This window comes from Somniosus microcephalus, chromosome 12, assembly GCF_052327205.1.
Source record: "Somniosus microcephalus isolate GS21.2 chromosome 12, FLI_Smic_1.0, whole genome shotgun sequence".
Taxonomy (NCBI): Eukaryota; Metazoa; Chordata; class Chondrichthyes; order Squaliformes; family Somniosidae; genus Somniosus; species Somniosus microcephalus.
This window is the reverse complement of record NC_140998.1, coordinates 186,264,921-186,291,247: the sequence shown is the minus strand read 5'-3', so window position 1 is coordinate 186,291,247 and position 26,327 is coordinate 186,264,921. Positions and strand designations below refer to the sequence as shown.

General features: G+C 50.5%; 1 pseudogene; it reads right to left on the bottom strand.

The window, feature by feature from the left end:
- The window catches only part of LOC147109759 (uncharacterized), a 1,788,622-nt pseudogene that overhangs the window by 581,798 nt on the left and 1,180,497 nt on the right, over positions 1-26,327 (bottom strand).

Here is a 26,327-nt window from a genome sequence, read left to right as displayed (position 1 = left end):
ATCATGGCCAGGGTCTGGTTGGTGACTGCATGTGTCGCATTTCTGTAGGCTAACAGGAAATTGTCCACATTGTGCTGCAGTGGAATGTCGTCATCGCACATGGCCCTTACTGCTTTCTTAAAGGTTTGTACGAACCTCTCAGCCAATCCATTTGTGGCTGGATGATACGGGGCAGATGTGTAATGCTTTACCCCATTCCTTTTCATAAATCTTCGAAACTCTTCGGACACAAACTGTGGTCCGTTATCAGAGCAAATCTGCTCTGGCAAGCCGTTCCGGGCAAAAATGGTCCGTAGGACTGCAATAGTTTTCTCCGTGGTGGTGGAGGACATTTTGATCACCTCAGGCCATTTCGAGTGCGCATCCACGGCTATTAAACCATTGAGTCCATGAATGGACCAGCAAAATCAATATGCACCCATTGCCAAGGAGATGAGGGCCACTCCCATGGGTGTAGAGGGGCATGTGGTGGTGCATTTTGGACCTTCTGGCATCCTGAGCAGCTCTTTGTCAGGTCCTCGATTTGCTGATCGATCCCCGGCCACCACACATAAGCCCTAGCAAGGCTTTTCATTTTCACCCCTCCCAGATGGCCTTCGTGAAGCTCATTGAGCACTCTCTCCCTTAACTTGGGTGGAATTACCACTCGGGATCCACACATCAAGGTCCCTTGGCATACTGACAGCTGTTCTCTTCTGGATGAGAATGCTGGCAACAGTGAGTCGCCATGTGCTGGCCATCCCTTCACCATCAAATCATATACCCGAGACAGTGTCGGGTCATTTCGGATCTCCTTCTCTATATCAGTGTTAGTTACAGGCAAGCGTTCAATTATAGTCGAATGAAATATTTCGACAGGGTCCACTGCTGGTGCTTCCTCCGCAGTAGGCAGTGGCAGGCGTGATAGCCCATCAGTGTTTCCATGCTGTTTCGTGCCCTTATACTCGATTTCATATTGGTTTGCCCCTAGAAAAAGGGACCATCTTTGTAGCCATTGCGCAGTCATCACCGGAACGCCCTTCTTTGGATTAAAGATGGAGACAAGTGGTTGGTGGTCAGTCAGCAAGGTGAACTTCTGCCCGTGCAGATAGTGGTTGAACTTTTTCACTCCCCACACTAGGCTGAGGGCCTCCCTGTCAATCTGGGCGTAGTTACGCTCGGCTGAGGTTAGTGATCGTGACGCAAAGGCTATTGGCCTCTCTGAGCCCGCCGAGAATTTGTGCGACAGCACCGCTCCAATGCCATAGGGTGATGCATCACACGCCAACCGAATTGGTAGTGCTGGGTTGAAATGCGCCAAAACCTCTTTTGATGTGATCAATTCTTTGCTCTTCTGGAAAGCTCGTTTACATTCATCATTCCACTTCCATGGTACCCCCATTTGCAGTAGGGTGTTCAGTGGGTGTAGTACGGTAGACAAATTTGGCAAGAACTTATGGTAGTAGTTCACCAGCCCGAGGAACGACCTCAGTTGTGACACATTTTCCGGTGCTGGAGCCTTGACTACTGCCTCAGTCTTTTCAGGGGACTTATGTAACCCCTCTTCATCAATAACGTGGCCACAATACGAGATCTGCTTCTGGAAAAACTCGCGTTTGTGGCGATTAGCTTGGAGCCCATATTCCTTCAACCTAGTGAGCACCTGCTCCAGGTTGGCGAGGTGATCACTGTCATTTTCGCCCGTGACCAGGATATCATCCAAATAACACTGGGTCCCTGGAATCCCTTGCAGGACTTGATCCATTGCCCTTTGCCAAATAGCCGGAGCTGATGCTACCCCGAACACCAGACGGTTGTATTGGTAGAGACCTTTATGAGTGTTGATCGTGAGGTACTGTTTTGAGGCTTATTCTACCTTCATTTGCAGGTACGACTGGGCCAGATCAATCTTAGTGGAGCGTTTCCCTCCAGATAGCGGCGCGAAAATATCTTCAATCCGCGGAAGCGGATATTGTACCGTGTGAAGGACTGGGTTCACTGTCACCTTAAAGTCCCCACAGATGCGAACCTTCTTTGGTTCCCCAGGCGTATTGCTCAATGACCTCTTCATTACTGAAGGGTATATGTGAGAATAGCCGCTTGTAGTCCCTTCGGTTTATGACTGTTAGGGCTGATCCTGTGTCCAATTCCATTTTCACTTGGACTCCGGCTATCTTGAGCGTGACCCAGATAGTTTGGTGATCCTCCGCTTTGATCACATTATGTAGTTTCAGACAACCCAGCTCCTTGCTTCCAGAGTCTGTATCCCTTTTCTGTTCGTCTGAACTACTCTCCGTCGCCTTATGTACTTTCTTGTACTTCTCCTGTGGAGATTTCTTGCTGCTGGTTTTCTTTTCCGACCTGCAGACTCTTGCTATGTGTCCTACTTTTCCACACTGTCTGCACACTTGGTCCTTGAACCAGCAATCCTTATGGTTGTGTGTTGTTGTGCCGCAGCGATAGCACTTCACTGTTCCGTATGCCATTTCATTTGTGCCATATTCTTGCGGTCTCCGTTGTATCTCAGCCGCATCCCGTGCTGCTGCTTCGTGTGATACTGCCATGCTGAAAGCCTTGTCCAGCGTAAGATCCTTTTCTGATAGAAGCCGTTTCTGGGTTCCTTCACTTTGAAGCCCACACACGAACTTGTCCCTTAAAGTATCTGCTAGTCCCGTTCCAAACTGGCAGTGTTTCGATAGCTTGCGCAGTTCCGTTAAATACTCAGCATTACTTTCATCTTTATGCTGGTTCCTTTTGTGAAACTTAAATCTTTCTGCTATCAGCAGCAGTGTGGGGTTTAAGTGGTCCCATAGGATTGACACTATGTTTTCAAAATTCTTTTCCGCTGGTTTCTCTGGGGTTACTAGGTTTCGTAGTAAGCCATACGTTTTTGCACCCATTGAATTCAACAATACCAGCGCTTTCTTGTCATCTGGCACTTCATTCGCCTTGCAGTATACTTCAATGCGTTCGACATATGTCGTCCAATCTTCGACTTCATTGTCGAATGCTGTGATACTGCCACTCTTCGGCATTTTTGGGTGTGGTTAGACTAGCTCAAAATGGCATCTCCCGCGCTCTCCCTTCTTCTCCGCTGCGGCTGAAAATGGCATCTCCCGCGCTCTCCCTTCTTCTCCGCTGCAGCTCAAAATGGCGTCTCCCACGCACTCCCTTCTTAATGGCGTCTCCCGCGCTCTCCCATCTTCTCCGCTGCGGCTCGGCCCTTGAACACCGGCTGCGCTCTGCGCGTTTTCCTGCGCACCTCTCTGCCTCTTTGCCACTGCTCGGCCCTTGAACACCGGCTGCGCTCTGTGCGCTCTACCCTCTCTCTTCTCCCATCGACGCTGCTCAGTCCTGAACACCGGCTGTGTAATGTCCGTGTGCAATTGAGACACGGACTGCAGAAGTTGGTTATAACAGGTGTTTACTGAATGGAGACAAAACTGGAACTACTATACAAAGTTACTACACAGGCTTATATACAGGGGTGGTCACTACTGGTACTGCAGTATACAGGGGCTGCAGAATATAGTTCCTTCTTCAAGGCACATACACTACAATTCCTCCCCTTTTAGCTAAACAGTACATAACATTCGATTAATAATTAAATAACATATTTACAATTACAGTTGCTACATACATTAGCTGAAGTTAATCAATTATAAATTCAGTCTTTGAGGAGGCTTCCTGATTCTGTCCGGATAACGCCTCTTTGGGATATCAGGTTCTTCTGGCAAAGTTGATTCGGAATCCACGTCGTTGTTTGGTTCGTCTGCTTCCAATATCACCAATTCTGAGGTAGATGCAATTGGTGCTTCGGTTTCATCACCAGGTGTATAGGATCGTGGTGTAGATTTGACGTTTTCCAGTGACTCTAGAATCTGGTCAGCATGGCGTCTTACAATGCTCTCTCCAACGTCCACGGTATACATTAGAGGTCCTTGCCATGTGCAGATCATTCCTGGCTGCCATTTCTCTGTGCGGTAGTCCCGGGCCAAAACTGGTTGACCTATCTTGAAACTCCTGGTTGGCCTTTCATTCATATTCTGAAACTGTCTGTTCTCCACATCTCTTCTGATGTTTGGCTTAACCAAATCCAAGTGGCATCTTAGTCTTCGATTGAAGAACATCATGGCTGGAGTTTGGTTGGTAACCGCATGTGTCGCATTCCGGTAGGCAAACAAGAAGTTATCCACCTTGTGTTGTAGGGGTATGTCTTCATTATACATTGCCTTGATAGCCTTCTTGAATGTTTGAACGAACCTCTCAGCCAATCCATTGGTGGCTGGATGATATGGGGCGGATGTGTAATGCTTAACACCATTGTTCTTTAAGAACCTCCGGAACTCTCCAGACACAAACTGTGGTCCATTGTCGGAGCAAATCTGTTCAGGCAGCCCATTTCTGGCGAATATGGTTCGTAAGACTGTGATAGTTTTTTCTGTGGTGGTTGAGGACATTTTTATTACCTCTGGCCACTTTGAATGTGCATCCACCGCAATTAAAAACATTGAGTCCATAAATGGACCAGCAAAATCAATGTGTACCCTTTGCCATAGAGCTGAGGGCCTCTCCCATGGATGTAGAGGGGCTTGTGGTGGGGCGTTTTGGACCTTCTGGCATCCTGTACAGCTCTTGGTCATCTCTTCGATTTCTCTATCGATTCCCAGCCACCACACAAACGCTCTGGCTAAGTTCTTCATTTTTACCCCTCCCAGATGACCCTCATGAAGCTCATTGAGCACTCTATACTTCAATTTGGGTGGAATTACTACTCTGGATCCACACATCAAGGTTCCTCGGCACACTGACAGCTGTTCTCTTCTCGGCAAGAATGCTGGCAACAGTGGTTCGCCATGTGCTGGCCATCCCTTCACCGTTAAATCATAGACCCTGGAGAGTGTCGGGTCATTTCATGTTTCCTTTTCTATGTTTGCATTCGTCACAGGTAGACATTCGACTATGGTCGAGTGGAATATCTCCACAGGATCCACTGCAGGTGCTTCTTCCACCATCGGCAACGGTAGGCGCGACAATCCATCAGCATTCCCATGCTGTTTAGTTCCTTTGTACTCGATGTCATATTGGTGTGCCCCTAGGAAAAGGGACCACCTCTGTAGCCGTTGTGCTGTCATTATCGGGACGCCCTTCTTAGGGTTGAAAATGGAGACAAGAGGTTGATGATCAGTTAGTAGAGTAAATTTCTGTCCGTGCAGGTAGTGATGGAACTTCTTCACCCCCCACACCAGGCTGAGGGCCTCTCTGTCAATCTGGGTGTAGTTACGCTCGGCTGCAGTTAAAGAGCATGACGCAAAAGCTATCGGCCTCTCTGAACCATCAAGGGATCTGTGTGACAGTACCGCTCCAACGCCGTAGGGAGACGCATCACACGCCAGTCTTATCGGTAGTGATGGGTTGTAGTGAGCCAATACTTCTCTTGAAGTGATCAGGCCTTTACACTTCTGAAAGGCCCGCTTACATTCATCGCTCCATTTCCATGCTACTCCAGTTTGTAGCAGGGCGTTAAGTGGGTGCAGAATTGTGGACAAATTCGGCAAAAACTTATGGTAGTAATTCACCAATCCGAGGAATGACCTCAGTTGCGACACATTTTCAGGCGCTGGAGCCCTAACTACCGCTTCAATTTTGTCAGGGGACTTATGTCAGGGCCCGCTCTCACCGCTCGCTCCCAGAACCGGAGCGAGGTGTTCGGCGAGTCGGGCGGAGGCAGCACAGCGCAGCAAGCAGCAGCAGCCACGTCGACCCGCTAGGGCACGTCGGCCAGCCGCTCCTCAGCGGGAAGGGATTCCGACTGGGAGGAGGGGAGCTGAGCATGGCGGCCAGAGGCTAGACTGGAAGCGGGAGAAGCAGGCCTGGGCCGTCGGACCGTGGAGCCGGCGATGGTGAGGTGGAGGCCGCGGTGACCGGAGGATGTGTTCGGTGAGTCGGGCGGAGGAGCGCAGCGCATCGGGACGCAGCAGCAAACTCGACGACTCGCAGTCCGAGTGGGAGGAGGGGAGGCGGGAATGGTGGCCAGAGGGTGAGCGGGAGAAGCAGGCAACCGAACGTGGAGCCAAGCCGGCAACAGTGGGGAGGACGGAGTGGCTGAGGGACATCGTGCTCCCACTGCCACTGGATGCCAAAGAATTGACTTTCTGAACACGGCGCTGTAGAAATAGCTGACGTGTCTCTGTGAGCTCCCACAGCTTTATTGTGGGAGTGATTGGGGAGTAAGCATTCCATTGTACTAGTTACATATGGCAAATAAAGAATCTTGAATCTTGAATCTTGAATGTAACCCCTCTTCATCAATCATGTGGCCACAATACGATATTTGTTTCTTAAAAAACTCGCAGTTGGGGCGATTGGCTCGTAGCCCATGTTCTCTTAGTCTAGTGAGCACCTGCTCTAGGTTGGCAAGGTGTTCACTGTCATTTTCACCTGTCACTAGGATGTCGTCTAAGTAACACTGAGTCCCCGGAATCCCTTGCAGGGCTTGTTCCATCGCTCTTTGCCATATAGCCGGAGCTGATGCTACTCCGAATACCAGTCGATTATACTGGTAAAGACATTTGTGAGTGTTTATCGTGAGATACTTCCTAGAGGATTCTTCAACCTCCATCTGCAAATATGCTTGCGCTAGGTCAATTTTTGTAAAACGTTTCCCTCCAGATAGTGAGGCGAAAATATCTTCTATACTCGGAAGAGGATACTGCACTGTGTGAAGGACTGGGTTCACAGTCACCTTGAAGTCCCCACAGATGCGAACCTTCCTTGGCTCCTCAGACTTATTGTTTAACGTTTTCTTCATGACAGGAACGATGGGTGTCGCCCACTCGCTCCAGTCTACCTTAGATAACACGCCTGCATTCTTCAGATTCTCCAGCTCTGCCTCGACGGCTGGGCGAATTGCGTACGGTATCGGTCTTGCTTTGAAAAACCTGGGAATTGCATTCTCTTCTATTTTTATCGAGGCGGTTACGCCTTTAAGAGTTCCCAGTCCTTGTTGAAATACCTCTTTAGCGTTAGCTAAGATTTTTTGACAATCATCCAGGTGTGACGTCGTCATCCTTTTTACCAGCCACAGTCAGTGCCTGAATGGAGTGCCAGTCTAAACTTATCTTTCTGATCCATTCCCGTCCCAATTACGGTGGTCCACCATCTTGCAGTATGTACAGATACAATTTCTGTATTTCCTTGCTGTTGTATTCGACAGGCACCCTTATTTTCCCTCTGGGGTATACTTTCTGCCCCGTATATGTCTTCAAGACAATGGATGTGTCTTTCAAGGGTATGTGTGAGAATAGCCGCTCATAGTCTTGTCGATTCATGACGGTCAGGGCTGATCCTGTATCCAATTCCATTTTGACTTGGGACCCTGCTATCGTGAGGGTGACCCAAATGGTTCGGTGATCCTCTTTTGCGGTTACGTTGTGTAGATTGAGACAGCTTAGTCTCTTGTTCCCAGATTCACTATCGCTCTTCTGGTCTTCGGAACTACTGTCCGTCATCTTTTGTACTTTCCTGTACTGTTCCTTAGCAGTCTTTTTGTTGTCGTTAGTCTTCTTCCCGGACCTGCAAACTCGTGCAATGTGTCCCATCTTTCCACATTGCCTGCATGTTTTGTCCTTGGACCAGCAGTCCTTCTGGTCATGGGTTGTTCTGCCGCAGCGATAACATTTTTCAAATCCCCGTGTCATTTCATGGGTGCCGTATTCCTGTGGCTTTTGCTGTATTTCCGCAGCTCCCCTTGCTGCTGCTTCGTACGATACTGCCACGCTGAAAGCCTTATCTAGCGTCAGCTCTTTCTCTGAGAGTAACCTCTTCTGGGTTCCTTCACTCAGGAGTCCACAGACAAATTTGTCCCATAGGGTATCTGCCAGTCCTGCTCCGAACTGGCAGTGCTTTGATAGCTTGCGTAGTTCCGTAAAGTAATCAGCATTGCTCTCATCTTTATGCTGATTTCTCTTGTGGAATTTAAATCTTTCTGCTATCAGCGGCGGTGTAGGATTTAGGTGTTCCTGTAGGATATCAACAATTTCATTAAAACTCTTCGCCATCGGTTTGACTGGAGTGATCAGGTTCCGCAATAGGCCGTTCGTTCTTGCGCCCATTAAGTTTAGTAGTACCGATGCCTTTTTCTCATCGGCTACTTCATTTGCCTTGCAATATACTTCGACTCTTTCCACATACGTGGTCCAGTCTTCTATTGCATTATTGAAGGCAGTGATATTGCCAGTCTTTGGCATCTTGGAGATCTAAGATGGCGCCTCCCGCGCTTTGCCTTCTTCCCCGATTGAACAAAATGGCGCCTCCCGCGCTTTGCCTTTTCCGCTGCTGCCAGCGCTGTTGCTGGCGTTTTTATGCCTTGATGGCGACGCCCTATGGTCTTCGCGCGCTTCCCCCCGTGCTGCTGCCAACGCCGCTCTCTGCGGTCCCCGTGGCAAACTGCAGCTCCTCACGGCTTTCTGCGCTTCTAATTTCTTTTTCTTTTACTTTAATTACTGTTCCCGTCGTCAGAGCAGACCCTATGGGACACTTCCCTCCCTCTTCTCGGGTCTGTACGCTGCCCGGCTTCGTAGCACCGGCTGCGCCCTGTGTGCTCCACCCTCTCTCTCTCTCTCCTCTTCCCGACAACGCTGCTCGGCCCCGTTGAAAAGCCACCCGATCGAACTCGAGCCCGCCGCAGCCCAGGAAGGATCAGTGTACAACCTGCCACCAGCCCGATTAGCTGGAACACCATGGACTGGATAACCAAGCTCAGCTCTCGACAGCCTCTCCTGCAAATCTTCGAATTCGATGAATCAGAGGGCAGTTGCCCACAGTCGATGCCCGTTTCTTCTGTTTGTTTTTTTTTCTTTTTGGATTTCTTCCTTCTGGCTTCGACCTCTAATAACTTCGCTTCAGGGATGGATCCCCGTGAGGTGGTGCAGAACTGTAGGTAAGTTCGGATCTGTTCGTCGCCAATGTAATGTCCGTGTGTAATTGAGACACGGACTGCAGAAGTTGGTTATAACAGGTGTTTACTGAATGGAGACAAAACTGGAACTACTATATAAAGTTACTGCACAGGCTTATATACAGGGGTGGTCACTACTGGTACTGCAGTATACAGGGGCTGCAGAATATAGTTCCTTCTTCAAGGTACATACACTGCAGGCTGCGCCCTGTGCGCTCTACCCTCTCTCTTCTCCCGTCGATGCTGCTCGGCCTTTTCTGTGCCGTCGGTCGGCTCTAGCCGCCGCTGTCCAGGAAGGGTCTGTGCCGTACCTGCTGCCAGCCCGTTTAGCTGGACCACCGTGACTGGAGAACCAAGCCCAGCTCTCAACAGCCTCCCCTGCGATGCTCAAATCTCTGCTGGATGGTCGACGCCCGTGCTTCTGGACTCGGCCTTCTTCTTTCACTGTTCTCCAGGAGCGAATCCCTGGGAGGTGATGCAGAGTTGCAGGTAGGTTTGAATTGCCTCGTCGCCACTGTTAGATCCGTGTATCTTGATGTTGTATTTCCTTCAATAATGAGACCAGAGACTGCAGGGAACAATCAACAGGTGTTTACTGGATGAGGGTTACTCTAAAACTAAATGTACAGATCCCTACTCAGGGTTTATATACAGGTGTGGTCACTGCCGGTACGACAGTATACAGAAGCTGTAAAAAGTAGTTCTCCCCTTAATGGTACATACACTACACAGACCATCTGTTTTTAGTGATTATTGGTTGAGGGGTAAATATTAACCCAGGACACCTGGGATAACTTCCCCTGCTCTTGTACCAATAGAGGCTGCAGAATCTTTTACATCCACCTGAGAGGGCAGATGGGGCCACGGTTTAAAGTCTCATCCGAAAGACGGCACCTCCGACAGTGCGGCGCTCCCTCAGTACTGCCCCTCCAACAGTGCGGCGCTCCCTCAGTACTGCCCCTCAGACAGTGCGGTGCTCCCTCAGTACTGCCCCTCTGACAGTGCGGCGCTCCCTCAGTACTGCCCCTCCAACAGTGCGGCGCTCCCTCTGTACTGCCCCTCCAACAGTGCAGCGCTCCCTCAGTACTGCCCCTCCGACAGTGCGGCGCTCCCTCAGTACTGCCCCTCCAACAGTGCAGCACTCCCTCAGTACTGCCCCTCCGACAGTGCGGCACTCACTCAGTACTGCCCCTCTGATAGTGCGGCGCTCCCTCAGTACTGCCCCTCCGACAGTGTGGCGCTCCCTCAGTACTGAAGTCCCTCATCCCTGGAACCATTCTTGTAAAGAGCGGCGTTCAAAATCATGAGAGGTTTTGATCGAGTAAATGAGGAGCAGCACTGAGGGAGCGCTGCACTCTCGGAGGGGCAGCACTGATGGAGCGCTGCACTGTCGGAGGTCAGTACTGAGGGAGCGCCGCACTGGCGGAGGGGCAGTACTGAGGGAGCGCTGCACTGCCGGAGGGGCAGCACTGAGGGAACGCTACATTGTCGGAGGGGCAGTACTGAGGGAGCGCTGCACTGTCGGAGGGGCAGTACTGAGGGAGTGCCACAGTGTCAGAGGGGCGGTACTGAGGGAGCGCCGCATTGTCGGAGGGGCAGTACTGAGGGAGCGCCGCACTGTTGGAGGGGCAGTACTGAGGGAGCGCCGCACTGTCGGTGGGGCAGTACTGAGGGAGCACCGCACTGTCGGAGTTGCCGTCTTTCGGATGAGACATTAAACCGAGGCCCCATCTGCCCTCTCAGGTGGACGTAAAAGACATCTGCAGCCTCTATTGGAACAAGAGCAGGGGAAGTTATCCCAGGTGTCCTGGGTTAATATTTACCCCTCAACCAATAATCACTAAAAACAGATGGTCTGGTCTTATTTTTAATCCATTCACGGGATGTGGGCGTCGCTGGCAAGGCTGGCATTTATTGCCCATCCCTAGTTGTCCTTCAGAAGGTGGTGGTAAGCCGCTTTCTTGAACCGCTGCAGTCTGTGTGGTGAAAGTACTCCCACAGTGCTGTTAGGGAGGGAGTTCCAGGATTTTGACCAGGTTATGATGAAGGATCGGCCGATGTATCTCCAAGTCAGGATGGTGTGACTTGGAGGGGAACTTGGAGGTGGTGGTGTTCCCATCACATCGCTGTTTGTGTGAGCTTGCTGTGTGCAAATTGGCTGCTGTGTTACCTACATTACAATAGCGACCACACTTCAAAAAGTACATGATTGGCTGTGAAGAGCTTTGGGATGTCCCGAGGATGTGAAAGGCGCTATATAAATGCGAATCTCTTGTCTATTTAACAATAGCGTCCCATCCCTGGTCAGTCAATTCAATTCAATTCAATTCAATTCAAATCGCTTTATTGGCATGACAAGTTACATCTTATGTTGCCAAAGCATCGAAAAACATTCATGTTTGTTCACAAAAATACAGATCTATCCATACAGTGTATAAACAGATATATCCCTGAGTGTATAAATATACTTTCATATAATTTATATATACTCTTTTCTTATATTTAGTGGTTGTCTCTCTGTTTATGGCAAGCTGTAACATAGTGTGCCGCTAGTGTTACACAATTTCTCTCTTCCCCTAGTAGGTATGGGAGTTTTTGGTCGTCATTCAAATTTCTGAATTCCGGGCATATTTTTGTGAATTTGGGGTAGAAATTCTCCCTTATGCCCTGATATTTTCTACAAGCTGTGAGGAAGTGCATCTCTGTCTCCACCACTCCCTGACTGCAGTGAGAGCATATCCTGTCCTCTCTTGGTAGCTGGGTCTGCCTGTGTCTACCTTTTTCAATCGCCAGGTTATGTTCACTGTTAAGTCTGTGTGTTCTAGTTATTGTTAATAAGAATCACTGCACACAGACCACAAGAATAAATTCAACAGGTCTTTACTAGTCGAAGGTCAGGCTGAACTGCCCAATAAATCATTACACAGCACTTATATACCGGTGTGGTCACCACCGGTATTACAGTATACAGCAGCCAAGATAAAGTAGTGCATCTCTTAAAATAGTTCTCTTAAAGGTGGAACGGTTACATACACCACAATCCTCCCTTTTTAGCTTAACAGTATATATTCCCCATTTAACATAACATAATAACATATATACACAACTTCATGTAAAAACAGTTCACAGATTCAGTCTCTGAGGAGGCCTCCTGATCCGAGACGGATAACGCCTTTCAGGGGTCTCTGGTTCTCGTTGCTGGGGTGACTCATCTAGTTGATCCCCTATGGATAGGACATCATCATCAGGTATATTCACTTCTGAGGTGGATGCTTCAGGTTCACTAACTTCCTCCACGGTTGTCTCTGTCGTAACCATGGGCTCGACCCTTGTTCTCGATCAGCATCGCATTACGTTTTCACCAACATCTACCGTGTACATCAGGGGTCCTTGTCTGGCCCGAATTGTTCCAGATTGCCATTTTTCGTTTTTATAGTCCCTGGCTAACACCGGTTGTCCTATTTCAAAACTCCGAGTGGGCTTGTTATTGATATGCTGGAACTGTTTGTTTTCGACTTCCCTCCGCACATTTGGTTTTAACAAGTCCAACCTGGACCGCAACCTCCTGTTATAGAACATCATGGCAGGACTTTGGTTTGTTGTTGCATGGGTGGCGTTTCGATATGCCAGTAGGAAATTGTCCACCTTGTGTTGCAGTGGAATCTGATCTTCGCTCATGGCCTTTATTGCCTTTTTGAACGTCTGTACAAACCTCTCGGCCAGCCCATTCGTAGCTGGATGATATGGGGCAGAGGTATAATGTTTCACCCCATTCTTCTTCAGGAATTTCTGGAATTCCTCTGACACGAACTGTGGTCCGTTGTCTGAACATATTTGCTCTGGCAATCCATTTCTTGCAAATATCGTTCTTAGCACCGCGATCGTCTTCTCCGAGGTAGTGGTAGTCATTTTAATCACTTCTGGCCATTTAGAATGTGCGTCCACCGCAATTAAAAACATGGAGTCCATGAGTGGACCAGCAAATTCAATATGTACACGTTGCCATGGGGTTGAAGGCTATTCCCATGGATGCAGCGGTGTAATTGGAGGTGCATTTTGGACTTTTTGGCACCCTGAGAAGCTTTTCGTCAGATCCTCTATCTGTTGGTCGATACCCGGATACCACACATAAGCCCTAGCAAGGCTTTTCATCTTGACTCCCCCCAGATGACCTTCATGTAGTTCTTTTAGAACTCTCTCTCTTAACTTAGGAGGGATAATCACCCTTGTTCCATACATCAATGTTCCCTGACAGATGGACAGCTGTTCTCGTCTTGCTGAGAATGCCGGTAACAGTGGATCACCATGGGCTGGCCATCCCTTTACTGTCAATTCGTAGACCCGGGACAGTGTCAGGTCATTCCTCGTCTCCCTTTCAATATTTGCATTGGTGACAGGTAAACATTCGATGATGGTCGAGTGAAATAACTCCACCGGGTCAACCGTCGGTGCCTCCTCCTCAGTAGGTAGTGGCAGGCGCGACAGCCCATCAGCATTACCATGCTGCTTTGTACCTTTGAATTCAATCTGATATTGATGTGCCCCTAGGAAAAGGGACCATCTCTGGAGCCTCTGTGCTGTCATCACCGAAACACCCTTCTTAGGGTTAAAAATGGATACCAACGGCTGGTGGTCTGTCAGCAGTGTAAACTTCTGGCCCTGCAGGTAATGATTAAACTTCTTTACTCCCCACACAAGGCTGAGAGCCTCCCTATCTATCTGAGCATAGTTGCGCTCAGCGGAGGTCAATGATCTGGATGCAAATGCGACTGGCCTTTCCAAGCCATTTGGCAACTTGTGTGAGAGTACTGCTCCAATACCATAAGGAGAAGCATCACAAGCTAAACGAATAGGTAGCGTTGGGTTGAAGTGAGCCAACACTTCCTCTGAGGTGATCAATGCCTTGCTTTTGCGAAAGGCCTTCTTACAGTCCTCGCTCCACTTCCATGGTACTTCCTTCTGCAAAAGAGCGTTCAGCGGGTGCAGCACCGTGGATAGATTTGGCAGAAACTTATGGTAATAGTTAATCAACCCTAGGAACGACCTCAACTGGGATACATTTTCCGGAGCGGGAGCCTTCACAACAGCTTCGATCTTGTCAGGTGACTTGTGCAGCCCCTCCTGGTCAATGACATGACCACAGTACGAGATCCGTTTCTGAAAGAACTCACATTTCTGGCGATTAACTCGAAGTCCATATTCCTTCAATCTGGTGAGCACCAGTTTCAAATTTGCAAGGTGTTCCTCATCGTCATCTCCTGTAATCAGGATATCGTCCAAGTAACATTGAGTGCTTGGAATTCCCTGTAATACCTGCTCCATGGCCCTCTGCCAAATTGCTGGAGCCGAAGCCACTCCAAAAACCAGTCTATTATATCGATACAAGCCTCTGTGCGTGTTGATTGTGAGATACTGGCGCGACTCTTCCTCAACTTCCATCTGTAAGTACGCTTGCGCCAGGTCTATCTTGGTGAAGTGTTTCCCACCAGACAATGAAGCAAAGATATCCTCAATCTGCGGAAGCGGATATTGCACCGTGTGAAGCACCGGATTAACCGTGATCTTGAAGTCTCCACAGATGCGGACCTTCCCCGGTTCCCCTGGCTTGTTACTCAATGAACGCTTCATGACAGGAACAATGGGCGTGGCCCACTCACTCCAGTCCACCTTAGACAGTACTCCTGAATGTTCTAGCCCTTCCAGCTCAGCTTCCACAGCAGGTCGTATCGCATAAGGTACTGGTCTGGCTTTGAAAAATTTTGGGTTTGCATGTTCTGCAATCTTGATTTTTGCCGTAATTCCTCTCAGTGTTCCCAGTCCCTGTTCGAACACCTCTTTAGCATCATCCAATATTCCGGAATCTACCGTTATTGCTTTTAGGGAGTGCCAGTCCATATTTATTTTCCTGATCCACTCCCATCCCAGAAGTGGTGGACCTCCCTCAGGTAGTACATATAAGTCCATTCCTTGGTGTTCTTTGCCCTTGTGTACCACCTTGACTTTTATCTTTCCGATGGGGTATACGCTTTGCCCCGTGTATGTCTGCAATACTATCTCCGTATCCCGTAGGGGAATATGTGTGAATAACCTTTTGTAATCTTGCTTATTCATGACCGTCAACGCCGATCCGGTGTCCAATTCCATCTTCACTTGGACTCCTGCTATCTGAAGTGTGACCCAGATAGTTTGTAGGTCAGCTTCCTTACTCACATTGTGAATTCTCAGACTACCCAGTTCCTTGCTGTTGGAGTCTGAATCCGAATTCTGTTCATCCGAACTCTTCTCAGCCACCTTATGTACCTTTCTGCACTTTTCCTGCGGTGACTTTTTGTTGCTGGTCTTCTTTCCTGACCGGCATACTTTAGCTATGTGACCAAGCTTGCCACATTTTCTACATTCCTGATTTTTAAACCAGCATTGGTTCTGATCGTGTGTTGTCTTTCCACAACGATAACATTTCGCTGTACCCAAAGCCATTTGATCTACGCTGAGTGCCGCTGCCTTCAGCTGCATTTCCACAGTGCCTCTCGCTGCGGCTTTGTGCGATGCTGCAATAGTGACAGCCTTATCAAGTGTAAGATCATTCTCTTCAAGCAGCCGCTTTTGTGTTCCTTCTTTCGACAAACCACACACGAATTTGTCTCTCAGTGCCTCTGTCAGTCTTTCCCCAAACTGACAGTATTTTGCTAGCTTACGCAGTTCAATTAAATACTGCGCGTTGCTTTCCTCTTTCAGTTGCGTTCTCGCATAAAATTTAAATCGTTCCGCTAACATCAGCGGTGTGGGGTTCAAATGATTTCTCAGGACAGCAACAATATTAGCGAAAGCCTGATCCACCGGTTTAGCTGGTGATAGAAGATGCTTCAATAGCCCGTATGTCTTCGCACCCATTGAGTTTAGTAAGGTTAGTGCTTTATCTTCATCTGATATTTTATTTGCCTTACAATAAATCTCTATGCGTCCTGCATACGTGGCCCAATCGTCAACATCGGCATCGAAATCGTTGATGTTACCACGCTTAGGCATCCTTGCAATCTTCTTGAGAAACAAAAAGAAATTTTGCTTTTATTTTTTTTTTTCAAAATGGCGGTTTCCCGCGCTTGTCTTCTTCCCCCGCCTACGAAAATGGCGGCTTCCCGCGTTTGCCTTTCTCCCCCGCTGGCTGTAATGGCGATTGCCGTATTGCTGCGTTCGCCCTCCCCAGCGGTTCTCAAATCGTGCCTCCCAGCCCCTCTTGCAGTCCGGTCCTTTCCACCGGCTGCGGCTGAGTTCTCCGCGGTTTTTTAAAAAATTATTTTTATTTTCTCCCGCACCTCGCGGCCTCGGTAGCTGCCCGGCCTTTTTCCCCGGTCGCGGTCGAGCTCTCTCTCGACGCTGTTGCGTCTCCCAGCCCGCTTGCAGCCCGGTCTTTTACACCGGCTGCATTTGCATTCACCACGGCTCCCGTGCCTTACGCTGCCCCAGTCTCAGCGCCTCTGGCCCCAACTTCTGTCCGGCTCTTTTCCCCGGCCGTGGTCGAGTTCTCCGCCCTTATATCCTCCGTTTTTCCCTCCCCTACTTCACAGCCAACGTGGACGACTTGCTGCTCGTCGCTGATCGGCTTACCCACCACCTGTGGTAGAAGGGATGATCACTGCCTGTTGCTGATGGAAGGCTTCGTGTCAGGATTCTTCCTTGCTCTTCAGACCCGAGTCTTTTCTCAGCAGGATGATGAGGGCGGATGCCTCTGCTCGACGCCCATTATACTGCCTTGGATATATCTCTGCCGCAGGGTAAGATCGTCATCGTCGCCACTGTTAAGTCTGTGTGTTCTAGTTATTGTTAATAAGAATCACTGCACACAGACCACAAGAATAAATTCAACAGGTCTTTACTAGTCGAAGGTCAGGCTGAACTGCCCAATAAATCATTACACACCACCGGTATTACAGTATACAGCAGCCAAGATAAAGTAGTGCATCTCTTAAAATAGTTCTCTTAAAGGTGGAACGTTTACATACACCACATTCACTAAGTCTGTACATTGTCAAAGTTTTTCTCAGTTTGCTATCCTTTACCATGGTCAGGTAATCAGCCATGTTGTATTGTCTGTTTAGGGCCAAGTAGCAATTGAGTTTGCTTTGGGTTTTTGTTGTCTCTGCCCAATATGACAGATATTTTTCCTTTTGCTTAGCGACGATTGTGTTGGGTCGAATTCTTTGTGCTACGATGTCACTGTCCTGGGGCTGGTTATTGTTAGTAGTGTTTGTAGTTACTTCACTGAGTCCCAGGACTAGTTGACTGAGGGTATTCTTCTTTATTGCCCTCTCTTGGCATTTCAGGTCTTCGTAATGACAGCATTGGGGGTTGCTCATTTCTAGGTGTTTCCAAAATTTGGTGGCTCTTTTTTGGATAGTGATTATTAATGGATATTGGCCTAGTTCTGCCCTGCATGCTGGACACTCCTGCAGGGATCCTCCAGGGCACTCCTGCAATGGGCCCTGGGTGCGTCTCTGCTCCGAGACCCGGTTCTTTTGTCTGCTGCGATGCTTCGATCAAGCACAGGACGAGATTCCTCCTTTCATCCCTTTCGATGTCCTTTAGGTGACTGCTTTTGAAAATCCAAATTAAGAACCAGCATTCGGAGGTCAGTGTTCAGTATTTTAGCTACACCTCCAGGAGATCCCACCTCCTGAATTTGGGAATTCGAGCTGCTCCAGATGATCATTCCGGATGTGGCTGGCCATTCGGCCCATCTTAATGCTCCCATCCAGAACAGCCCATCGTTGCCTCCAATTGTTCCTTAACCCATTCCAGGATTGTGCCTCGTGCCCCAGTCCTCCATCTGCCAGTCCATTCCAAGTGTTGGTCACTCCCTCTGTGTGAAGTAAATCTTCCTGATAACAGCCCGAGTTACCTTTAACTAGTTTGAAGCCGTGTCTCCTTGTCCAAATCGCACAGATTCATTTGAAGTAACATTCCGGATATTCATCCCTCTCTATTGCACTGCAGCAACTCACCAAGACCTCTTCGGCAGCACCTCCCAAACCCGCCACCTCTACCGCCCAGAAGGACAAGGGCAGCAGGCGCATTGGAACACCACCACCTGCAAGTTCTCCTCCAAGTCACACACCATCCTGACTTGGAGATACATCGGCCGATCCTCCATCGTCACTGGGTCAAAATCCTGGAACTCCCTCCGTTACAGCACTGTGGGAGTACCTTCACCACACGGACTGCAGCGGTTCAAGAAGGCAGCTCTCCACCACCTTCTCGAGGGCAATTAGGGATGGGTAATAAATGCCGGCCTTGCCAGCGACGCCCACATCCCAAGAAAGATTGTTTTTCTAATTCCTCAATATGATCATTTTTAGGGAGCCTCCTTTCCAGGTTGAATCGGCCAAGTCTCTCCACACAACTCAGTCCCTCTGGCACCGGGGATCGGTCTCGTGGCTCTACTCTGTGATGCCCCTAGTAGTTGAATGTCTCCCTTATGTGTCTTTGATCAGAACTGGACCCAGTACATTTAAAAGAAAGATTTGCATTAATATAGCGCCTTTCACTACCACCAGACATCCCAAAGTGCTTTACAGCCAATGAAGTACTTTTGAAGTGTAGTCACTGATGTAATGTAAGAAACGCGGCAGCCAATTTGTACACAGCAAGCTCCCACAAACAGCAATGTGATAATGACCAGATAATCTGTTTTCTAGTGATGTTGGTTGAGGAATAAATATTGGCCAGGACACCGGGGAGAACTCCCCTGATCTTCTTCGAGTTAGTGCCGCGGGATCTTTTACGTCTACCTGAGAGAGTAGACGGGGCCTCGGTTTAACGTCTCATCCCAAAGGCAGCACCTCCGACAGTGGAGTTATCCCCGGTGTCCTGGCCAATATTTATCGCTCAATCAATATCACTAAAACAGATTAACTGGTCATTGTCACATTGCAGTTTGTGGGAGCTTGCTGTGCACAAATTGCCTGCCGTGTTTCCCACATTACAACAGTGACTACACTTCAAAAATACTTCATTGGCTGTAAAGTGCTTTGGGGCGTCTGGCGGTCATGAAAGGCGCTATATAAATGCACGTTGTTGATTCGGAGGAAAGCAGAGTAACAGCAGCCTGGGCAGATGGCAGGAAGGAACAAGATAAACGGGGTGTTCGAAGGGAGGAAGTGATTACCTTCTCAGCGTAAAACCTCATCTCATCAGCCCGGGCCAGGGTGGTTTCAATCCTCTCATGTCGCATCAACGCTGTCACAACGTTCCGCAACACATCGATCCGGGACTGGGGTCCCAGCCCCATCCGACGGTAAACTCGCCCATGACTGATCCAGAGGGCAGCGGTGAGATGCATCCTTCCGAGGGGCCGGGAGTCTGGGGGGATCAGAGACCGGAGCAAAGGTGAGAATTCAACCGTCACAATCCCAGCGCGACCCAGAAACGCCCTGATCCCGTCCGCCATTCATCACCGTCCCCGTCCCACACTGATCACCGACCCCCCGGACCCCGTCCCACACGGATCACCGACCCCGGACCCCGTCCCACACTGATCACTGACCCCCCGGACCCCGTCCCACACTGATCACCGACCCCCCAGACCCCATCCCACACTAATCACCGACCCCCTGGAACCCGTCCCACACTGAACACCCCCCGGACACCGTCCCGCACTGATCACCGACGCGCCAGACCCAGCCCCACACTGATCACCGACCCCCCGGACCCCGTCCCACACTGATCACCGACCCCCCGGACCCCGTCCCAAACTGACCACCAACCCCCCGGTCCCCGTCCCACACTGATCACCGACCCCCCGGACCCCGTCCCACACTGATCACCGACCCCCCGGACCCCGTCCCACACTGATCACTGCCCCCCGGACCCCGTCCCACACTGATCACCGTCCCCCCGGACCCCGTCCCACACTGATCACCGACCCCCCGGACCCCGTCCCACACTGATCACCCCGCTGGACCCCGTCCCACACTGTTCACCGACTCCCCGGACCCCGTCCCACACTGATCACCGACCCCCCGGACCCCGTCCCACACTGATCACCCACCCCCGGACCCCGTCCCACACTGATCACCGACCCCCCAGACCCCGTCCCACACTGATCACTGACACCCCGGACCCTGTCCCACACTGATCACCGACACCCCGGACCCCGTCCCACACTGATCACTGCCCCCCGGACCCCGTCCCACACTGATCACCGACCCCACGGACCCCGTCCCATACCGATCACCGACCCCCCGGACGCTGTCCCACACTGATCACCGTGCCCCCAGACCCCGTCCCACACTGATCACCGACACCCCGGACCCCGTCCCACACTGATCACCGACCCACCGGACCCCGTCCCACACTGATCACTGCCCCCCGGACCCCGTCCCACACTGATCACCGCCCCCCCGGACCCCGTCCCACACTGATCACCCCACGGACCCCGTCCCACACTGATCACCGACCCCCCGGACCCCATCCCACACTGATCACTGACCCCCCGGACCCCCCGTCCCACACTGATCACCCCCCCCCGGACCCAGTCCCACACTGATCACCGCCCCCCCCGGACCCCGTCCCACACTGATCACCGACCCCCCGGACCCCGTCCCACACTGATCACCCACCCCCGGACCCCGTCCCACACTGATCACCGACCCCCCAGACCCCGTCCCACACTGATCACTGACACCCCGGACCCCGTCCCACACTGATCACCGACACCCCGGACCCCGTCCCACACTGATCACCGCCCCCCGGACCCCGTCCCACACTGATCACCGACCCCACGGACCCCGTCCCATACCGATCACCGACCCCCCGGACGCTGTCCCACACTGATCACCGCACCCCCAGACCCCGTCCCACACTGATCACCGACCCCCCGGACCCCGTCCCACACTGATCACCGACCCCCCGGACCCCGTCCCACACTGATCACTGCCCCCCGGACCCCGTCCCACACTGATCACCGCCCCCCCGGACCCCGTCCCACACTGATCACCCCACGGACCCCGTCCCACACTGATCACCGACCCCCCGGACCCCATCCCACACTGATCACTGACCCCCCGGACCCCCCGTCCCACACTGATCACCCCCGCCCGGACCCAGTCCCACACTCATCACCGCCCCCCCGGACCCCGTCCCACACTGATCACCGACCCCCCGGACCCCGTCCCACACTGATCACCGACCCCCCGGACCCCGTCCCACACTGATCACCCCCCGGACCCCGTCCCACACTGATCACCCCCACGGACCCCATCCCACACTGATCACCGCCCCCCGGACGCCGACCCACACTATTTATCGACCACCCGGACCCCGACCCACACTGATCACCCCCTCCCGGACCCCGTGCCACACTGATCACCGCCCCCCCGGACACCGTCCCACACTGATCACCCCCCCCGGACCCCGTCCCACACTGATCACCACCCCCCGGACCCCGTCCCACACTGATCACCAACCCCCCGGACCCCGACCCGCACTGATCACTGACCCCCCGGACCCCGACCCACACTGATCACTGACCCCCAGCTCACTCGGGCTGCTAACTCTGGTTGCAGGCATCATCACATGAACTCCGACCTCCAACCACCCTACCCGGTCAAACAGCCTTCCCCCCGTCCCCATCTCCCACTTGCCTGGATGAGTGCAGCTCCAACAACGCACAAGAAGCTTGACACCATCCAAGACAAAGCAGCCCACTTGATTGGCACCCCATCCGCCACCTTGAACATTCGCTCCCTCCACCACCGGCATACCCTGGCCGCAGTGTGTACCATCTACAAGATGCACTGCAGCAACTCATCAAGGCTTCTTCGGCAGCACCTCCCAAACCCGCCACCTCTACCACCTGGAAAAACAAGGGCAGCAGACGCATGGGAACACCACAACCTCCAAGTTCCCCTCCAAGTCACACACCATCCCGACTTGGAAAGAGCACTTCAGCTAGTCCCACTCCCCCGCCCTTTCCCCGGAGTCCTGCAAATTCTTTTTCCTTCAGGTACTTATCCAATTCCCTTTTGAAAGCCACGATTGAATCTGCCTCCACCACCCTTTCAGGCAGTGAATTCCAGATCCTAACCACTCGCTGCGTTAAAAAAAAGTCTTTCCTCACGTCCCCTTTGGTTCTTTTGCCAATTAAAAAGTGGAAATAAATTTCCCGGATTAAAGTGGACGAAACGCTTTAATGAAATCTAAAAGTAATAATCAGGTTAAATTTAAAATATCGTATACATTTATATTTTAAGAGATTAAAATCATTTTTTTAAATCAAATAGATTACAATAAAATTAAAGAGGGGTTAAAATGAGCTAATGTTTTTTAAGTGTGACTAAGTGTAAGAGGTTGAAGTGAATGAGAAGTTTGAGTGGAATGTGAAAGTGCTGCTCAGGTTGAACTGGGCTGAATGTGGGTCCTGGGCCTGAGGCTGGGGGAGGGGAGAGGAGGGGAACCTAGGCCTAGTCTCCAGGGCCCAGCCCGCCCACTCATTCCCGCTCCCAGCGCCTCTCCGGACCCACTTACCCCAACTCCGGGGCCTTATCGGCGGCTAGCGGGTGCCCACTCCCTGAGCGCCTCTTTCTCCGCGGCTTCCGCGGGTTTTTTACACCCGGTTTTCTTCCTCTTTTAAACAACAAGAAGCCGCTTTTCCCCCTCACATGGGCGCCGCCATCTTCCTTCCGGCCCCGCGTCTCCGCGCTAAACCCGTCGGCCGGCGCACCTCACCCCACCAACAAACGTTCCGCCTGACTCCCCTCGGATCAGAGGCAATTCAGTCAATTTCAGAATATAGAGAGAAGAATGAAAGACTTGCATTTATATAGCGCCTTTCACGTCCACCGGACGTCTCAAAGCGCTTTACAGCCAATGAAGTACTTTTGGAAGTGGAGTCACTGTTGTAATGTGAGAAACGAGGCAGCCAATTTGTGCACAGCAAGCTCCCACAAACAGCAATGTGATAATGACCAGATCATCTGTTTTTGTTGCACCCACTATTAGAGCCAGGGGAACTTAAACAGCAGAAGAGAGGAGACTGGGGGAGAAAGAGCAAAGGATGGCAACGGATGGCCAAGGAGCTCCCTTTTGTGCCCTCGACCGCTATCTATAACCGGCTAGAGACTAAATATATTAGCATTAAATAAACTGCTCAATGACAATGAATCAGATCACAATTTGCTTGTTTAATAATGTTCGAATAACTCTGTACACCAACATAGAATTTACTTGGACAATGTAGACACAGATCAATCAATTTGCATGGAAATATTTTAAATATAATACACAATAATACAAATTAAAACACATTTCGGCCTGTCGAGCCTGTGTCAAATAAATTACACGTTTCAACCAACTTTACAATTTTCAAATTCTGCTTCTGCTTAAAATTTTGTTGACACTTTCTTAAACTTTGAAAACTATAATAACAGCATTTTACTGAACATCTGTTCACGAAATCTCATGGGAAACAATTTTTCAGTCACTATATTTATTAACACAATATATTTTGTGATAGGCACCTTTACCAACGCAGATGTAACCAGACTGCATAAAGACAGCATCGATCCCAGCGATCTCTCACCATCAGAATAAAGGGGCTGTGACAGCTCGGTCGGACAAAGACTCACGGGGATTAAACACATTCTGCAGATGCTGCAGTTTATATCAGAGGGAACATTTTGAAATCCCAGTCAAAGGATACAATTTCAGAGCAAGAGGGTCAGGCATTAGGCTACAGCAACATAGCCCCAAATCTCCAATTGTCACTGGGAGTGAGGAATTGTGGAATTTACCCTTATATTCCATCTTAATCCACACACAAATATTATCATAAAGAGTGATAGGTAAGAAGTATAAATATGAGTAATCTTTGAGATAATTAGTGGTTATTGAAGGCCATTCAAATAGAAAGAAATATTTAAACTTAGTCAAATTATAAATTGGTTACCGTTCTCTTCATTATGTTTAAGAACATTTTCTCAGGTGAACTTTGAAAGCTGCTGAATCCTTGAAGAAATCCCCACAATGACGGCAGGTTTCAAAGCACGTGTGAGCTTTCAACTGATAGATGTAAGCCAAACTCTTTCCACATTCAGTACATTTATACGGCCTCTCTCCTGTGTGGATCCGCTGGTGTCTATGGAGGGTCCCTGAATCTGTGAAACTCTCTCCACATTCAGCACATTTATGCGGCCTCTCTCCTGTGTGGATCCGCTGGTGTCTATGGAGGGTCCCTGAATCTGTGAAACTCTTTCCACATTCAGTACATTTATGCGGCCTCTCTCCTGTGTGGATCTGCTGGTGTCTATAGAGGTGCCTTGACTCTGTGAAACTCTCTCCACATTCAGCCCATTTAAATGGCCTCTCTCCTGCGTGGATCCGCTGGTGATTATGGAGGCTCCCTGCCTGTGTGAAACTCTTTCCACATTCACTACATTTATGCGGCCTCTCTCCTGTGTGGATCCGCTGGTGATTATGGAGGCTCCCTGCCTGTGTGAAACTCTTTCCACATTCACTACATTTATGCGGCCTCTCTCCTGTGTGGATCTGCTGGTCCAGGTGAAAATCTCCTGATTTTATACATTCTCTCCTGTGGACAGATTGCGTGAACGATCCCTGCCCATTTTTGCATTGTGCAAGATACTTTATGCTGGAAGGAGGAGATTGTCCTGCTGAAATTTGTCCACTGGATTCTGGATGTCTTCTGATGTGTTTCTGAAGAAAATCTGCAGTGGCAAAAGCAACATTGCAATGAGGGCAAGGATGACACTCATCTCGGTGCACTTGATGCCCTGCTGGAGAAGGAAGAAAGAGAAATTGTCAGTGTAATTAATCATCTAGAAGTATCTTTTGGTAGTACAATTTGTGTTTATTTCAGTGTAAATGCAGGGCTCTTTAGATGTTAATATTGTGAATTTAGAGCCTCCTCCAGTGAAAGAAGTGGTGAGGGGGGAATCATCAATAGTATGTGTAGATTTAAAGGGCAGTCCAAGCCCCGCTAACAGCCCCCAGTCCCTGACCCGCCCTCAGTATCAGCCCCAGATGCAGCCCCACCCCCAGTCCACAGTCACAGCCGCGCCCCCAGGACCAGCCCCACCCATTGCCCCACCCCCCGGACAAGTCCCGACCGCAGGCACAGCCCTGCCCCTAATCTCAGACCCCCACCCCCCAGTCCCAGAGAGAGGGGGAGAGAGAGGGGCAGAGAGAGAGAGAGAGTGGGGCAGAGAGAGAGAGTGGGGCAGAGAGAGAGAGAGAGTGGGGCAGAGAGAGAGAGAGAGAGTGGGGCAGAGAGAGAGAGAGTGGGGCGGAGAGAGAGAGAGAGAGAGAGTGGGGGCAGAGAGAGAGAGAGTGGGGCGGAGAGAGAGAGAGTGTGAGGCAGAGAGAGAGAGTGGGACAGAGAGAGAGAGAGAGTGGGGCAGAGAGAGAGAGAGTGGGGTAGAGAGAGAGAGAGAGTGGGACAGAGAGAGAGAGTGGGGTAGAGAGAGAGAGAGAGTGGGGCAGAGAGAGAGAGAGAGAGAGTGGGGGAGAGAGAGAGAGTGGGGCAGAGAGAGAGGAGAGAGAGAGTGGGGCAGAGAGAGAGAGAGAGTGGGACAGAGAGAGAGAGAGTGGGGCAGAGAGAGAGAGTGGGGTAGAGAGAGAGAGAGTGGTGTAAAGTCTGTGGGTTGTTTAGTTAATTAATACACAGACTCCAAGAGTAACTTAAAACAGGACTTTACTATTCGAAGGTCAGGGCGAATCTGCCCAATAATTCCTGACACAGCACTTATATACCGGTGTGGTCACCGTCGGTATTACAGTATACAGAAGCCAACAAAGTAGTGCAACACCTAAAGTAGTTCTCTTAAGGTGGACAGTTACATACAATAGTTCTCTTAAAGGTAGACGGGTACATACACTACAAGTGGGGCAGAGAGAGAGAGAGAGTGGGGCAGAGAGAGAGAGAGAGTGGGGCAGAGAGAGAGAGAGAGTGGGGCAGAGAGAGAGAGAGTGGGACAGAGAGAGAGAGAGAGTGGGGGAGAGAGAGAGAGAGTGAGACAGAGAGAGAGAGAGAGTGGGACAGAGAGAGAGAGAGTGGGGCAGAGAGAGAGAGAGAGAGAATGGGGCAGAGAGAGACAGAGTGGGGCAGAGAGAGAGAGAGAGAGTGGGGCAGAGAGAGAGAGTGGGGCAGAGAGAGAGAGAGAGAGAGAGTGGGGCAGAGAGAGAGAGAGAGTGGGACAGAGAGAGAGAGAGAGTGGGAGAGAGAGAGAGAGAGTGGGACAGAGAGAGAGAAAGAGAGTGGGGCAGAGAGAGAGAGAGTGGGGCAGAGAGAGAGAGAGTGGGGCAGAGAGAGAGAGAGAGTGGGGCAGAGAGAGAGAGAGAGAGAGAGTGGGACAGAGAGAGAGAGAGAGTGGGACAG